General features: G+C 41.2%; 8 non-coding genes across 8 annotated transcripts; all 8 read left to right on the top strand.

Moving 5' to 3' along the window:
* The first annotated feature begins 1,025 nt into the window (after positions 1-1,025).
* TRNAY-AUA (transfer RNA tyrosine (anticodon AUA)) lies at positions 1,026-1,111 on the top strand. The gene is given in 2 exon segments: positions 1,026-1,062; positions 1,076-1,111. It is a non-coding gene; the product is annotated as a tRNA-Tyr (tRNA).
* A 560-nt stretch (positions 1,112-1,671) lies between these two features.
* TRNAY-GUA (transfer RNA tyrosine (anticodon GUA)) lies at positions 1,672-1,757 on the top strand. The gene is given in 2 exon segments: positions 1,672-1,708; positions 1,722-1,757. It is a non-coding gene; the product is annotated as a tRNA-Tyr (tRNA).
* Positions 1,758-9,279: 7,522 nt separating this feature from the next.
* Positions 9,280-9,365, top strand: TRNAY-AUA (transfer RNA tyrosine (anticodon AUA)). Its single transcript is given in 2 exon segments — positions 9,280-9,316; positions 9,330-9,365. It is a non-coding gene; the product is annotated as a tRNA-Tyr (tRNA).
* A 560-nt stretch (positions 9,366-9,925) lies between these two features.
* Positions 9,926-10,011, top strand: TRNAY-GUA (transfer RNA tyrosine (anticodon GUA)). Its single transcript is given in 2 exon segments — positions 9,926-9,962; positions 9,976-10,011. It is a non-coding gene; the product is annotated as a tRNA-Tyr (tRNA).
* A 559-nt stretch (positions 10,012-10,570) lies between these two features.
* Positions 10,571-10,656, top strand: TRNAY-AUA (transfer RNA tyrosine (anticodon AUA)). Its single transcript is given in 2 exon segments — positions 10,571-10,607; positions 10,621-10,656. It is a non-coding gene; the product is annotated as a tRNA-Tyr (tRNA).
* A 1,161-nt stretch (positions 10,657-11,817) lies between these two features.
* On the top strand, positions 11,818-11,903 carry TRNAY-AUA (transfer RNA tyrosine (anticodon AUA)). Its single transcript is given in 2 exon segments — positions 11,818-11,854; positions 11,868-11,903. It is a non-coding gene; the product is annotated as a tRNA-Tyr (tRNA).
* A 1,204-nt stretch (positions 11,904-13,107) lies between these two features.
* Positions 13,108-13,193, top strand: TRNAY-GUA (transfer RNA tyrosine (anticodon GUA)). Its single transcript is given in 2 exon segments — positions 13,108-13,144; positions 13,158-13,193. It is a non-coding gene; the product is annotated as a tRNA-Tyr (tRNA).
* A 1,852-nt stretch (positions 13,194-15,045) lies between these two features.
* Positions 15,046-15,131, top strand: TRNAY-AUA (transfer RNA tyrosine (anticodon AUA)). Its single transcript is given in 2 exon segments — positions 15,046-15,082; positions 15,096-15,131. It is a non-coding gene; the product is annotated as a tRNA-Tyr (tRNA).
* Positions 15,132-16,693: the final 1,562 nt, after the last annotated feature.

The raw sequence follows: 16,693 nt of genomic DNA, 5'->3' as shown, positions 1-16,693 counted from the left end.
TTGGATCCCCATCTCTTGCTATGAACTGACAAAACAGCAGAATCCCCTTGACAATCTTGATTTCTCAAGGGAAATGGGAGAACACCATACACCATCCAAGATATTAAAATATTGTCAAGGCCCAACTCGGCTGAATACTCTGAGGAGATGGCCTGTGAGGTGCCGCCTTTCAACTTTTCCCCCTTAGTATGGTGGTCAGTAACATGCGGGAGACTGCGGAGGGGGTCATTTTTTTAATTGGGAACTGATGTGCTTTTACTCAATTCGGGAACCTCACAAGCCAAATTTGTAGTATTTTGCACGAATTGCAAGAGATGTTTGAATGTCGACGGTTGAAGTGGAAGCTCGTATTGAGCTTGTTAGAGACTGATTTGCCAAGCCTTCGATAGCTCAGTTGGTACAGCGGAGGACTGTAGTGGTAAAACAGGCATCCTTAGGTCGCTGGTCCAAATCCGGCTCGAAGGACTTTTGCCAAATGCACATTTTATTGAATAATTGGAAAGTAAAATACTTGGAAAGTAAAATAACAGACAATTTATAATTATATTATATTTCATCACTGAAAATAGATGCCTTTTGCTTTGAGGCTGTGGCCACGTTATTTTTCTGTCCAACACGAATCTTCATTGGTTTCCTGTCAGGTGTTTTGGATCCCCATCTCTTGCTATGAACTGGCAAAACAGCAGAATCCCCTTGACAATCTTGATTTCTCAAGGGAAATGAGAGAACAGTATACACCATCCAAGATATTAAAATATTGTCAAGGCCCAACACGGCTGAATACTCTGAGGAGATGGCCTGTGAGGCGCCGTCTTTCAACTTTTCCCCCTTAGTATGGTGGTCAGTAACATGCGGGAGACTGCGGAGGGGGTCATTTTTTTAATTGGGAACTGATGTGCTTTTACTCAATTCGGGAACGTCACAAGCCAAATTTGTAGTATTTTGCACGAATTGCAAGAGATGTTTACAAGTCGACGGTTGAAGTGGAAGCTCGTATTGAGTTTGCTAGAGAATGATTTGCCAAGCCTTCGATAGCTCAGTTGGTAGAGTGGAGGACTATAGTGGTAAAACAGGCATCCTTAGGTCGCTGGTTCAAATCCGGCTCGAAGGACTTTTGCCAAATGCACATTTTATTGAATACTTGGAAAGTAAAATACTTGGAAAGTAAAATAACAGACAATTTATAATTATATTATATTTCATCACTGAAAATAGATGCCTTTTGCTTTGAGGCTGTGGCCACGTTATTTTTCTGTCCGACACCAATCTTCGTTGTTTTCCTGTGAGGTATTTTGGATCCCCATCTCTTGCTATGAACTGACAAAACAGCAGAATCCCCTTGACAATCTTGATTTCTCAAGGGAAATGGGAGAACACTATACACCATCCAAGATATTAAAATATTGTCAAGGCCGAACACTGATGAATACTCTGAGGAGATGGCCTGTGAGGCGCCGCCTTTCAACTTTTCCTCCTTTGTATGGTGTTCAGTAACATGCGGGAGACTGCGGAGGGGGTCATTTTTTAAATTGTGAACTGATGTGCTTTTACTCAATTCGGGAACCTCACAAGCCCAATTTGTAGTATTTTGCACGAATTGCAAGAGATGTTTGAATGTCGACGGTTGAAGTGGAAGCTCGTATTGAGCTTGCTAGAGACTGATTTGCCAAGCCTTCGGTAGCTCAGTTGGTAGAGCGGAGGACTGTAGTGGTAAAACAAGCATCCTTAGGTCGCTGGTTCAAATCCGGCTCGAAGGACTTTTGCCAAATGCACATTTTATTGAATACTTGGAAAGTAAAATACTTGGAAAGTAAAATAACAGACAATTTATAATTATATTATATTTCATCACTGAAAATAGATGCCTTTTGCTTTGAGGCTGTGGCCACGTTATTTTTCTGTCCGACACCAATCTTCGTTGGTTTCCTGTGACGTGTTTTGGATCCCCATCTCTTGCTATGAACTGACAAAACAGCAGAATCCCCTTGACAATCTTGATTTCTCAAGGGAAATGGGAGAACACCATACACCATCCAAGATATTAAAATATTGTCAAGGCCGAACACTGATGAATACTCTGAGGAGATGGCCTGTGAGGCGCCGCCTTTCAACTTTTCCTCCTTAGTATGGTGGTCAGTAACATGCGGGAGACTGTGGAGGCGGTCATTTTTTTAATTGGGAACTGATGTGCTTTTACTCAATTCGGGAACCTCACAAGCCAAATTTGTAGTATTTTGCACGAATTGCAAGAGATGTTTGCATGTCGACGGTTGAAGTGGAAGCTCGAATTGAGCTTGCTAGAGAAAGGTTTGCCAAGCCATCGATAGCTCAGTTGGTAGAAGGGAGCACTGTAGTGGTAAAACAGGCATCCTTAGGTCGCTGGTTCAAATCCAGCTCGAAGGACTTTTGCCAAATGCAAATTTTATTGAATACTTGGAAAGTAAAATACTTGGAAAATAACATAACAGACAATTTATAATTATATTATATTTCATCACTGAAAATAGATGCCTTTTGCTTTGAGGCTGTGGCCACATTATTTTTCTGTCCAACACCAATCTTCTTTGGTTTCCTGTGAGGTGTTTCTTTGATCCCCATCTCTTGCTATGAACTGGCAAAACAGCATAATCCCCTTGACAATCTTGATTTCTCAAGGGAAATGAGAGAACACTGTACACCATCCAAGATATTAAAATATTGTCAAGGCCCAACACGGCTGAATACTCTGAGGAGATGGCCTGTGAGGCTCCGCCTTTCAACTTTTCCCCCTTAGTATGGTGGTCAGTAACATGCAGGAGACTGCGGAGGGGGTCATTTTTTTAATTGTGAACTGATGTGCTTTTACTCAATTCGGGAACCTCACAAGCCAAATTTGTAGTATTTTGCACGAATTGCAAGAGATGTTTGAATGTCGACGATTGAAGTGGAAGCTCGTATTGAGCTTGCTAGAGACTGATTTGCCAAGCCTTCGATAGCTCAGTTGGTAGAGCAGAGGACTGTAGTGGTAAAACAGGCATCCTTAGGTCGCTGGTTCAAATCCAGATTGAAGGACTTTTGCCAAATGCAAATTTTATTGAATACTTGGAAAGTAAAATGCTTGGAAAATAAAATAACAGACAATTTATAATTATATTATATTTCATCACTAAAAATAGATGCCTTTTGCTTTGAGGCTGTGGCCACGTTATGTTTCTGTCCGACACCAATCTTCGTTGGTTTCCTGTGAGGTGTTTTGGATCCCCATCTCTTGCTATGAACTGACAAAACAGCAGAATCCCCTTGACAATCTTGATTTCTCAAGGGAAATGGGAGAACACTATACACCATCCAAGATATTAAAATATTGTCAAGGCCCAACACGGCTGAATACTCTGAGGAGATGGCCTGTGAGGCACGCCTTTCAACTTTTCCCCCTTAGTATGGTGGTCATTAACATGCGGGAGACTGCGGAGGGGGTCATTTTTTTAATTGGGAACTGATGTGCTTTTACTCAATTCGGGAACCTCACAAGCCAAATTTGTAGTATTTTGCACGAATTGCAAGAGATGTTTACAAGTCGACGGTTGAAGTGGTAGCTCGTATTGAGTTTGCTAGAGAATGATTTGCCAAGCCTTCGATAGCTCGTCGCTGGTTCAAATCCGGCTCAAAGGACTTTTGCCAAATGCACATTTTATTGAATACTTGGAAAGTAAAATACTTGGAAAGTAAAATAACAGACAATTTATAATTATATTATATTTCATCACTGAAAATAGATGCCTTTTGCTTTGAGGCTGTGGCCACGTTATTTTTCTGTCCGACACCAATCTTCGTTGGTTTCCTGTGAGGTATTTTGGATCCCCATCTCTTGCTATGAACTGACAAAACAGCAGAATCCCCTTGACAATCTTGATTTCTCAAGGGAAATGGGAGAACACTATACACCATCCAAGATATTAAAATATTGTCAAGGCCGAACACTGATGAATACTCTGAGGAGATGGCCTGTGAGGCGCCGCCTTTCAACTTTTCCCCCTTAGTATGGTGGTCAGTAACATGCAGGAGACTGCGGAGGGGGTCATTTTTTTAATTGTGAACTGATGTGCTTTTACTCAATTCGGGAACCTCACAAGCCAAATTTGTAGTATTTTGCACGAATTGCAAGAGATGTTTGAATGTCGACGGTTGAAGTGGAAGCTCGTATTGAGCTTGCTAGAGACTGATTTGCCAAGCCTTCGATAGCTCAGTTGGTAGAGCAGAGGACTGTAGTGGTAAAACAGGCATCCTTAGGTCGCTGGTTCAAATCCAGATTGAAGGACTTTTGCCAAATGCACATTTTATTGAATACTTGGAAAGTAAAATGCTTGGAAAATAAAATAACAGACAATTTATAATTATATTATATTTCATCACTGAAAATAGATGCCTTTTGCTTTGAGGCTGTGGCCACGTTATGTTTCTGTCCGACACCAATCTTCGTTGGTTTCCTGTGAGGTGTTTTGGATCCCCATCTCTTGCTATGAACTGACAAAACAGCAGAATCAAGATTGTCAAGGGGATTATGCTGTTTTGCCAGTTCATAGCAAGAGATGGGGATCAAAGAAACACCTCACAGGAAACCAACGAAGATTGGTGTCGGACAGAAACATAACGTGGCCACAGCCTCAAAGCAAAAGGCATCTATTTTCAGTGATGAAATATAATATAATTATAAATTGTCTGTTATTTTATTTTCCAAGCATTTTACTTTCCAAGTATTCAATAAAATTTGCATTTGGCAAAAAGTCCTTCAATCTGGATTTGAACCAGCGACCTAAGGATGCCTGTTTTACCACTACAGTCCTCTGCTCTACCAACTGAGCTATCGAAGGCTTAGCAAATCAGTCTCTAGCAAGCTCAATACAAGCTTCCACTTCAAACATCTCTTGCAATTCGTGCAAAATACTACAAATTTGGCTTGTGAGGTTCCCGAATTGAGTAAAAGCACATCAGTTCACAATTAAAAAAATGACCCCCTCCGCAGTCTCCTGCATGTTACTGACCACCATACTAAGGAGGAAAAGTTGAAAATAGATGCCTTTTGCTTTGAGGCTGTGGCCACGTTATGTTTCTGTCCGACACCAATCTTCGTTGGTTTCCTGTGAGGTGTTTTGGATCCCCATCTCTTGCTATGAACTGACAAAACAGCAGAATCCCCTTGACAATCTTGATTTCTCAAGGGAAATGGGAGAACACTATACACCATCCAAGATATTAAAATATTGTCAATGCCCAACACGGCTGAATACTCTGAGGAGATGGCCTGTGAGGCGCGCCTTTCAACTTTTCCCCCTTAGTATGGTGGTCATTAACATGCGGGAGACTGCGGAGGGGGTCATTTTTTTAATTGGGAACTGATGTGCTTTTACTCAATTCGGGAACCTCACAAGCCAAATTTGTAGTATTTTGCACGAATTGCAAGAGATGTTTACAAGTCGACGGTTGAAGTGGAAGCTCGTATTGAGTTTGCTAGAGAATGATTTGCCAAGCCTTCGATAGCTCGTCGCTGGTTCAAATCCGGCTCAAAGGACTTTTGCCAAATGCACATTTTATTGAATACTTGGAAAGTAAAATACTTGGAAAGTAAAATAACAGACAATTTATAATTATATTATATTTCATCACTGAAAATAGATGCCTTTTGCTTTGAGGCTGTGGCCACGTTATTTTTCTGTCCGACACCAATCTTCGTTGGTTTCCTGTGAGGTATTTTGGATCCCCATCTCTTGCTATGAACTGACAAAACAGCAGAATCCCCTTGACAATCTTGATTTCTCAAGGGAAATGGGAGAACACTATACACCATCCAAGATATTAAAATATTGTCAAGGCCGAACACTGATGAATACTCTGAGGAGATGGCCTGTGAGGCGCCGCCTTTCAACTTTTCCTCCTTAGTATGGTGGTCAGTAACATGCGGGAGACTGCGGAGGGGGTCATTTTTTTAATTGTGAACTGATGTGCTTTTACTCAATTCGGGAACCTCACAAGCCAAATTTGTAGTATTTTGCACGAATTGCACGAGATGTTTGAATGTCGACGGTTGAAGTGGAAGCTCGTATTGAGCTTGCTAGAGACTGATTTGCCAAGCCTTCGATAGCTCAGTTGGTACAGCGGAGGACTGTAGTGGTAAAACAGGCATCCTTAGGTCGCTGGTCCAAATCCGGCTCGAAGGACTTTTGCCAAATGCACATTTTATTGAATACTTGGAAAGTAAAATACTTGGAAAGTAAAATAACAGACAATTTATAATTATATTATATTTCATCACTGAAAATAGATGCCTTTTGCTTTGAGGCTGTGACCATGTTATTTTTCTTTCCAACAGGAATCTTCATTGGTTTCCTGTGAGGTGTTTTGGATCCCCATCTCTTGCTATGAACTGGCAAAACAGCATAATCCCCTTGACAATCTTGATTTCTCAAGGGAAATGAGAGAACACTGTACACCATCCAAGATATTAAAATATTGTCAAGGCCCAACACGGCTGAATACTCTGAGGAGATGGCCTGTGAGGCTCCGCCTTTCAACTTTTCCCCCTTAGTATGGTGGTCAGTAACATGCAGGAGACTGCGGAGGGGGTCATTTTTTTAATTGTGAACTGATGTGCTTTTACTCAATTCGGGAACCTCACAAGCCAAATTTGTAGTATTTTGCACGAATTGCAAGAGATGTTTGAAGTGGAAGCTTGTATTGAGCTTGCTAGAGACTGATTTGCTAAGCCTTCGATAGCTCAGTTGGTAGAGCAGAGGACTGTAGTGGTAAAACAGGCATCCTTAGGTCGCTGGTTCAAATCCAGATTGAAGGACTTTTTGCCAAATGCAAATTTTATTGAATACTTGGAAAGTAAAATGCTTGGAAAATAAAATAACAGACAATTTATAATTATATTATATTTCATCACTGAAAATAGATGCCTTTTGCTTTGAGGCTGTGGCCACGTTATGTTTCTGTCCGACACCAATCTTCGTTGGTTTCCTGTGAGGTGTTTTGGATCCCCATCTCTTGCTATGAACTGACAAAACAGCAGAATCCCCTTGACAATCTTGATTTCTCAAGGGAAATGGGAGAACACTATACACCATCCAAGATATTAAAATATTGTCAAGGCCCAACACGGCTGAATACTCTGAGGAGATGGCCTGTGAGGCGCGCCTTTCAACTTTTCCCCCTTAGTATGGTGGTCAGTAACATGCGGGAGACTGCGGAGGGGGTCATTTTTTTAATTGGGAACTGATGTGCTTTTACTCAATTCGGGAACCTCACAAGCCAAATTTGTAGTATTTTGCACGAATTGCAAGAGATGTTTACAAGTCGACGGTTGAAGTGGAAGCTCGTATTGAGTTTGCTAGAGAATGATTTGCCAAGCCTTCGATAGCTCTTCGCTGGTTCAAATCCGGCTCAAAGGACTTTTGTCAAATGCACATTTTATTGAATACTTGGAAAGTAAAATACTTGGAAAGTAAAATAACAGACAATTTATAATTATATTATATTTCATCACTGAAAATAGATGCCTTTTGCTTTGAGGCTGTGGCCACGTTATTTTTCTGTCCGACACCAATCTTCGTTGGTTTCCTGTGAGGTATTTTGGATCCCCATCTCTTGCTATGAACTGACAAAACAGCAGAATCCCCTTGACAATCTTGATTTCTCAAGGGAAATGGGAGAACACTATACACCATCCAAGATATTAAAATATTGTCAAGGCCGAACACTGATGAATACTCTGAGGAGATGGCCTGTGAGGCGCCGCCTTTCAACTTTTCCTCCTTAGTATGGTGGTCAGTAACATGCGGGAGACTGCGGAGGGGGTCATTTTTTTAATTGTGAACTGATGTGCTTTTACTCAATTCGGGAACCTCACAAGCCAAATTTGTAGTATTTTGCACGAATTGCAAGAGATGTTTGAATGTCGACGGTTGAAGTGGAAGCTCGTATTGAGCTTGCTAGAGACTGATTCACCAAGCCTTCGATAGCTCAGTTGGTAGAGCGGAGGATTGTAGTGGTAAAACAGGCATCCTTAGGTCGCTGGTCCAAATCCGGCTCGAAGGACTTTTGCCAAATGCACATTTTATTGAATACTTGGAAAGTAAAATACTTGGAAAGTAAAATAACAGACAATTTATAATTATATTATATTTCATCACTGAAAATAGATGCCTTTTGCTTTGAGGCTGTGACCATGTTATTTTTCTGTCCAACACGAATCTTCATTGGTTTCCTGTGAGGTGTTTTGGATCCCCATCTCTTGCTATGAACTGGCAAAACAGCAGAATCCCCTTGACAATCTTGATTTCTCAAGGGAAATGAGAGAACACTATACACCATCCAAGATATTAAAATATTGTCAAGGCCCAACGCGGCTGAATACTCTGAGGAGATGGCCTGTGAGGTGCCGCCTTTCAACTTTTCCCCCTTAGTATGGTGGTCAGTAACATGCGGGAGACTGCGGAGGGGGTCATTTTTTTAATTGGGAACTGATGTGCTTTTACTCAATTCAGGAACCTCACAAGCCAAATTTGTAGTATTTTGCACGAATTGCAAGAGATGTTTTAATGTCGACGGTTGAAGTGGAAGCTCGTATTGAGCTTGCTAGAGACTGATTTGCCAAGCCTTCGATAGCTCAGTTGGTACAGCGGAGGACTGTAGTGGTAAAACAGGCATCCTTAGATCGCTGGTCCAAATCCGGCTCGAAGGACTTTTGCCAAATGCACATTTTATTGAATACTTGGAAAGTAAAATACTTGGAAAGTAAAATAACAGACAATTTATAATTATATTATATTTCATCACTGAAAATAGATGCCTTTTGCTTTGAGGCTGTGGCCACGTTATTTTTCTGTCCAACACGAATCTTCGTTGGTTTCCTGTCAGGTGTTTTGGATCCCCATCTCTTGCTATGAACTGGCAAAACAGCAGAATCCCCTTGACAATCTTGATTTCTCAAGGGAAATGAGAGAACAGTATACACCATCCAAGATATTAAAATATTGTCAAGGCCCAACACGGCTGAATACTCTGAGGAGATGGCCTGTGAGGCGCCGTCTTTCAACTTTTCCCCCTTAGTATGGTGGTCAGTAACATGCGGGAGACTGCGGAGGGGGTCATTTTTTTAATTGGGAACTGATGTGCTTTTACTCAATTCGGGAACGTCACAAGCCAAATTTGTAGTATTTTGCACGAATTGCAAGAGATGTTTACAAGTCGACGGTTGAAGTGGAAGCTCGTATTGAGTTTGCTAGAGAATGATTTGCCAAGCCTTCGATAGCTCAGTTGGTAGAGCGGAGGACTATAGTGGTAAAACAGGCATCCTTAGGTCGCTGGTTCAAATCCAGCTCGAAGGACTTTTGCCAAATGCACATTTTATTGAATACTTGGAAAGTAAAATACTTGGAAAGTAAAATAACAGACAATTTATAATTATATTATATTTCATCACTGAAAATAGATGCCTTTTGCTTTGAGGCTGTGGCCACGTTATTTTTCTGTCCGACACCAATCTTCGTTGGTTTCCTGTGAGGTATTTTGTATCCCCATCTCTTGCTATGAACTGACAAAACAGCAGAATCCCCTTGACAATCTTGATTTCTCAAGGGAAATGGGAGAACACTATACACCATCCAAGATATTAAAATATTGTCAAGGCCGAACACTGATGAATACTCTGAGGAGATGGCCTGTGAGGCACCGCCTTTCAACTTTTCCTCCTTATTATGGTGGTCAGTAACATGCGGGAGACTGCGGATGGGGTCATTTTTTTAATTGTGAACTGATGTGCTTTTACTCAATTCGGGAACCTCACAAGCCAAATTTGTAGTATTTTGCACAAATTGCAAGAGATGTTTGAATGTCGACGGTTGAAGTGGAAGCTCGTATTGAGCTTGCTAGAGACTGATTTGCCAAGCCTTCGATAGCTCAGTTGGTAGAGCGGAGGACTGTAGTGGTAAAACAGGCATCCTTAGGTCGCTGGTTCAAATCCGGCTCGAAGGACTTTTGCCAAATGCACATTTTATTGAATACTTGGAAAGTAAAATACTTGGAAAGTAAAATAGCAGACAATTTATAATTATATTATATTTCATCACTGAAAATAGATGCCTTTTGCTTTGAGGCTGTGACCATGTTATATTTCTGTCCAACACGAATCTTCATTGGTTTCCTGTGAGGTGTTTTGGATCCCCATCTCTTGCTATGAACTGGCAAAACAGCAGAATCCCCTTGACAATCTTGATTTCTCAAGGGAAATGAGAGAACACTATACACCATCCAAGATATTAAAATATTGTCAAGGCCCAACGCGGCTGAATACTCTGAGGAGATGGCCTGTGAGGTGCCGCCTTTCAACTTTTCCCCCTTAGTATGGTGGTCAGTAACATGCGGGAGACTGCGGAGGGGGTCATTTTTTTAATTGGGAACTGATGTGCTTTTACTCAATTCGGGAACCTCACAAGCCAAATTTGTAGTATTTTGCACGAATTGCAAGAGATGTTTACAAGTCGACGGTTGAAGTGGAAGCTCATATTGAGTTTGCTAGAGTTGATTTGCCAAGCCTTCGATAGCTCAGTTGGTAGAGCGGAGGACTATAGTGGTAAAACAGGCATCCTTAGGTCGCTGGTTCAAATCCGGCTCAAAGGACTTTTGCCAAATGCACATTTTATTGAATACTTGGAAAGTAAAATACTTGGAAAGTAAAATAACAGACAATTTATAATTATATTATATTTCATCACTGAAAATAGATGCCTTTTGCTTTGAGGCTGTGGCCACGTTATTTTTCTGTCCAACACGAATCTTCATTGGTTTCCTGTCAGGTGTTTTGGATCCCCATCTCTTGCTATGAACTGGCAAAACAGCAGAATCCCCTTGACAATCTTGATTTCTCAAGGGAAATGAGAGAACACTATACACCATCCAAGATATTAAAATATTGTCAAGGCCCAACACGGCTGAATACTCTGAGGAGATGGCCTGTGAGGCGCCGCCTTTCAACTTTTCCCCCTTAGTATAGTGGTCATTAACATGCGGGAGACTGCGGAGGGGGTCATTTTTTTAATTGGGAACTGATGTGCTTTTACTCAATTCGGGAACCTCACAAGCCAAATCTGTAGTATTTTGCACGAATTGCAAGAGATGTTTACAAGTGGACGGTTGAAGTGGAAGCTCGTATTGAGTTTGCTAGAGAATGATTTGCCAAGCCTTCGATAGCTCGTCGCTGATTCAAATCCGGCTCAAAGGACTTTTGCCAAATGCACATTTTATTGAATACTTGGAAAGTAAAATACTTGGAAAGTAAAATAACAGACAATTTATAATTATATTATATTTCATCACTGAAAATAGATGCCTTTTGCTTTGAGGCTGTGGCCACATTATTTTTCTGTCCGACACCAATCTTCGTTGTTTTCCTGTGAGGTATTTTGGATCCCCATCTCTTGCTATGAACTGACAAAACAGCAGAATCCCCTTGACAATCTTGATTTCTCAAGGGAAATGGGAGAACACTATACACCATCCAAGATATTAAAATATTGTCAAGGCCGAACACTGATGAATACTCTGAGGAGATGGCCTGTGAGGCGCCGCCTTTCAACTTTTCCTCCTTTGTATGGTGGTCAGTAACATGCGGGAGACTGCGGAGGGGGTCATTTTTTAAATTGTGAACTGATGTGCTTTTACTCAATTCGGGAACGTCACAAGCCAAATTTGTAGTATTTTGCACGAATTGCAAGAGATGTTTACAAGTCGACGGTTGAAGTGGAAGCTCGTATTGAGTTTGCTAGAGAACGATTTGCCAAGCCTTCGATAGCTCAGTTGGTAGAGCAGAGGACTATAGTGGTAAAACAGGCATCCTTAGGTCGCTGGTTCAAATCTGGCTCGAAGGACTTTTGCCAAATGCACATTTTATTGAATACTTGGAAAGTAAAATACTTGGAAAGTAAAATAACAGACAATTTATAATTATATTATATTTCATCACTGAAAATAGATGCCTTTTGCTTTGAGGCTGTGGCCACGTTATTTTTCTGTCCGACACCAATCTTCGTTGTTTTCCTGTGAGGTATTTTGGATCCCCATCTCTTGCTATGAACTGACAAACAGCAGAATCCCCTTGACAATCTTGATTTCTCAAGGGAAATGGGAGAACACTATACACCATCCAAGATATTAAAATATTGTCAAGGCCGAACACTGATGAATACTCTGAGGAGATGGCCTGTGAGGCGCCGCCTTTCAACTTTTCCTCCTTTGTATGGTGGTCAGTAACATGCGGGAGACTGCGGAGGGGGTCATTTTTTAAATTGTGAACTGATGTGCTTTTACTCAATTCGGGAACCTCACAAGCCAAATTTGTAGTATTTTGCACGAATTGCAAGAGATGTTTGAATGTCGACGGTTGAAGTGGAAGCTCGTATTGAGCTTGCTAGAGACTGATTTGTCAAGCCTTCGATAGCTCAGTTGGTAGAGCGGAGGACTGTAGTGGTAAAACAGGCATCATTAGGTCGCTGGTTCAAATCCGGCTCGAAGGACTTTTGCCAAATGCACATTTTATTGAATACTTGGAAAGTAAAATACTTGGAAAGTAAAATAACAGACAATTTATAATTATATTATATTTCATCACTGAAAATAGATGCCTTTTGCTTTGAGGCTGTGACCACGTTATTTTTCTGTCCAACACGAATCTTCATTGGTTTCCTGTGAGGTGTTTTGGATCCCCATCTCTTGCTATGAACTGGCAAAACAGCAGAATCCCCTTGACAATCTTGATTTCTCAAGAGAAATGAGAGAACACTATACACCATCCAAGATATTAAAATATTTTCAAGGCCCAACGCGGCTGAATACTCTGAGGAGATGGCCTGTGAGGTGCCGCCTTTCAACTTTTCCCCCTGAGTATGGTGGTCAGTAACATGCGGGCGACTGCGGAGGGGGTCATTTTTTTAATTGGGAACTGATGTGCTTTTACTCAATTCGGGAACCTCACAAGCCAAATTTGTAGTATTTTGCACGAATTGCAAGCGATGTTTACAAGTCGACGGTTGAAGTGGAAGCTCGTATTGAGTTTGCTAGAGTTGATTTGGCAAGCCTTCGATAGCTCAGTTGGTAGAGCGGAGGACTGTAGTGGTAAAACAGGCATCCTTAGGTCACTGGTTCAAATCCGGTTCGAAGGACTTTTGCCAAATGCACATTTTATTGAATACTTGGAAAGTAAAATACTTGGAAAGTAAAATAACAGACAATTTATAATTATATTATATTTCATCACTGAAAATAGATGCCTTTTGCTTTGAGGCTGTGACCACGTTATTTTTCTGTCCAACACGAATCTTCATTGGTTTCCTGTGAGGTGTTTTGGATCCCCATCTCTTGCTATGAACTGGCAAAACAGCAGAATCCCCTTGACAATCTTGATTTCTCAAGAGAAATGAGAGAACACTATACACCATCCAAGATATTAAAAAATTGTCAAGGCCCAACGCGGCTGAATACTCTGAGGAGATGGCCTGTGAGGTGCCGCCTTTCAACTTTTCCCCCTTAGTATGGTGGTCAGTAACATGCGGGCGACTGCGGAGGGGGTCATTTTTTTAATTGGGAACTGATGTGCTTTTACTCAATTCGGGAACCTCACAAGCCAAATTTGTAGTATTTTGCACGAATTGCAAGAGATGTTTACAAGTCGACGGTTGAAGTGGAAGCTCGTATTGAGTTTGCTAGAGAATGATTTGCCAAGCCTTCGAAAGCTCAGTTGGTAGAGCGGAGGACTGTAGTGGTAAAACAGGCATCCTTAGGTCGCTGGTTCAAATCCGGATTGAAGGACTTTTGCCAAATGCAAATTTTATTGAATACTTGGAAAGTAAAATACTTGGAAAATAAAATAACAGACAATTTATAATTATATTATATTTCATCACTGAAAATAGATGCCTTTTGCTTTGAGGCTGTGGCCACGTTATGTTTCTGTCCAACACCAATCTTCATTGGTTTCCTGTGAGGTGTTTCAGATCCCCATCTCTTGCTATGAACTGGCAAAACAGCAGAATCCCCTTGACAATCTTGATTTCTCAAGGGAAATGAGAGAACAGTATACACCATCCAAGATATTAAAATATTGTCAAGGCCCAACACGGCTGAATACTCTGAGGAGATGGCCTGTGAGGCGCCGCCTTTCAACTTTTCCCCCTTAGTATGGTGGTCAGTAACATGCGGGAGACTGCGGAGGGGGTCATTTTTTTCATTGGGAACTGATGTGCTTTTACTCAATTCGGGAACGTCACAAGCCAAATTTGTAGTATTTTGCACGAATTGCAAGAGATGTTTACAAGTCGACGGTTGAAGTGGAAGCTCGTATTGAGTTTGCTAGAGAACGATTTGCCAAGCCTTCGATAGCTCAGTTGGTAGAGCAGAGGACTGTAATGGTAAAACAGGCATCCTTAGGTGGCTGGTTTAAATCCGGCTCGAGGGACTTTTGCCAAATGCACATTTTATTGAATACTTGGAAAGTAAAATACTTGGAAAGTAAAATAACAGACAATTTATAATTATATTATATTTCATCACTGAAAATAGATGCCTTTTGCTTTGAGGCTGTGACCACGTTATTTTTCTGTCCAACACGAATCTTCATTGGTTTCCTGTGAGGTGTTTTGGATCCCCATCTCTTGCTATGAACTGGCAAAACAGCAGAATCCCCTTGACAATCTTGATTTCTCAAGAGAAATGAGAGAACACTATACACCATCCAAGATATTAAAATATTGTCAAGGCCCAACACGGCTGAATACTCTGAGGAGATGGCCTGTGAGGCGCCGCCTTTCAACTTTTCCCCCTTAGTATGGTGGTCAGTAACATGCGGGAGACTGCGGAGGGGGTCATTTTTTTCATTGGGAACTGATGTGCTTTTACTCAATTCGGGAACGTCACAAGCCAAATTTGTAGTATTTTGCACGAATTGCAAGAGATGTTTACAAGTCGACGGTTGAAGTGGAAGCTCGTATTGAGTTTGCTAGAGAACGATTTGCCAAGCCTTCGATAGCTCAGTTGGTAGAGGGGAGGACTATAGTGGTAAAACAGGCATCCTTAGGTCGCTGGTTCAAATCCGGCTCGAAGGACTTTTGCCAAATGCACATTTTATTGAATACTTGGAAAGTAAAATACTTGGAAAGTAAAATAACAGACAATTTATAATTATATTATATTTCATCACTGAAAATAGATGCCTTTTGCTTTGAGGCTGTGGCCACGTTATTTTTCTGTCCGACACCAATCTTCGTTGTTTTCCTGTGAGGTATTTTGGATCCCCATCTCTTGCTATGAACTGACAAAACAGCAGAATCCCCTTGACAATCTTGATTTCTCAAGGGAAATGGGAGAACACTATACACCATCCAAGATATTAAAATATTGTCAAGGCCGAACACTGATGAATACTCTGAGGAGATGGCCTGTGAGGCGCCGCCTTTCAACTTTTCCTCCTTTGTATGGTGGTCAGTAACATGCGGGAGACTGCGGAGGGGGTCATTTTTTAAATTGTGAACTGATGTGCTTTTACTCAATTCGGGAACCTCACAAGCCCAATTTGTAGTATTTTGCACGAATTGCAAGAGATGTTTGAATGTCGACGGTTGAAGTGGAAGCTCGTATTGAGCTTGCTAGAGACTGATTTGCCAAGCCTTCGATAGCTCAGTTGGTAGAGCGGAGGACTGTAGTGGTAAAACATGCATCCTTAGGTCGCTGGTTCTAATCCAGCTCGAAGGACTTTTGCCAAATGCACATTTTATTGAATACTTGGAAAGTAAAATACTTGGAAAGTAAAATAACAGACAATTTATAATTATATTATATTTCATCACTGAAAATAGATCCCTTTTGCTTTGAGGCTGTGACCACGTTATTTTTCTGTCCAACACGAATCTTCATTGGTTTCCTGTGAGGTGTTTTGGATCCCCATCTCTTGCTATGAACTGACAAAACAGCAGAATCCCCTTGACAATCTTGATTTCTCAAAGGAAATGGGAGAACACCATACACCATCCAAGATATTAAAATATTGTCAAGGCCGAACACTGATGAATACTCTGAGGAGATGGCCTGTGAGGCGCCGCCTTTCAACTTTTCCTCCTTAGTATGGTGGTCAGTAACATGCGGGAGACTGCGGAGGCGGTCATTTTTTTAATTGGGAACTGATGTGCTTTTACTCAATTCGGGAACCTCACAAGCCAAATTTGTAGTATTTTGCACGAATTGCAAGAGATGTTTGCATGTCGACGGTTGAAGTGGAAGCTCGAATTGAGCTTTCTAGAGAATGGTTTGCCAAGCCTTCGATAGCTCAGTTGGTAGAGGAGAGGACTGTAGTGGTAAAACAGGCATCCTTAGGTCGCTGGTTCAAATCCGGCTCGAAGGACTTTTGCCAAATGCAAATTTTATTGAATACTTGGAAAGTAAAATACTTGGAAAATAGCATAACAGACAATTTATAATTATATTATATTTCATCACTGAAAATAGATGCCTTTTGCTTTGAGGCTGTGGCCACATTATTTTTCTGTCCAACACCAATCTTCTTTGGTTTCCTGTGAGGTGTCTTTTTGATCCCCATCTCTTGCTATGAACTGGCAAAACAGCATAATCCCCTTGACAATCTTGATTTCTCAAGGAAAATGAGAGAACACTA

Source organism: Ambystoma mexicanum, chromosome 1p (genome assembly GCF_040938575.1).
Source record: "Ambystoma mexicanum isolate Mex_15411 chromosome 1p, UKY_AmexF1_1, whole genome shotgun sequence".
NCBI lineage: Eukaryota > Metazoa > Chordata > Amphibia > Caudata > Ambystomatidae > Ambystoma > Ambystoma mexicanum.
Note: the sequence above shows the minus strand (reverse complement) of the source record. Positions and strands in the feature narration are given on the sequence as shown.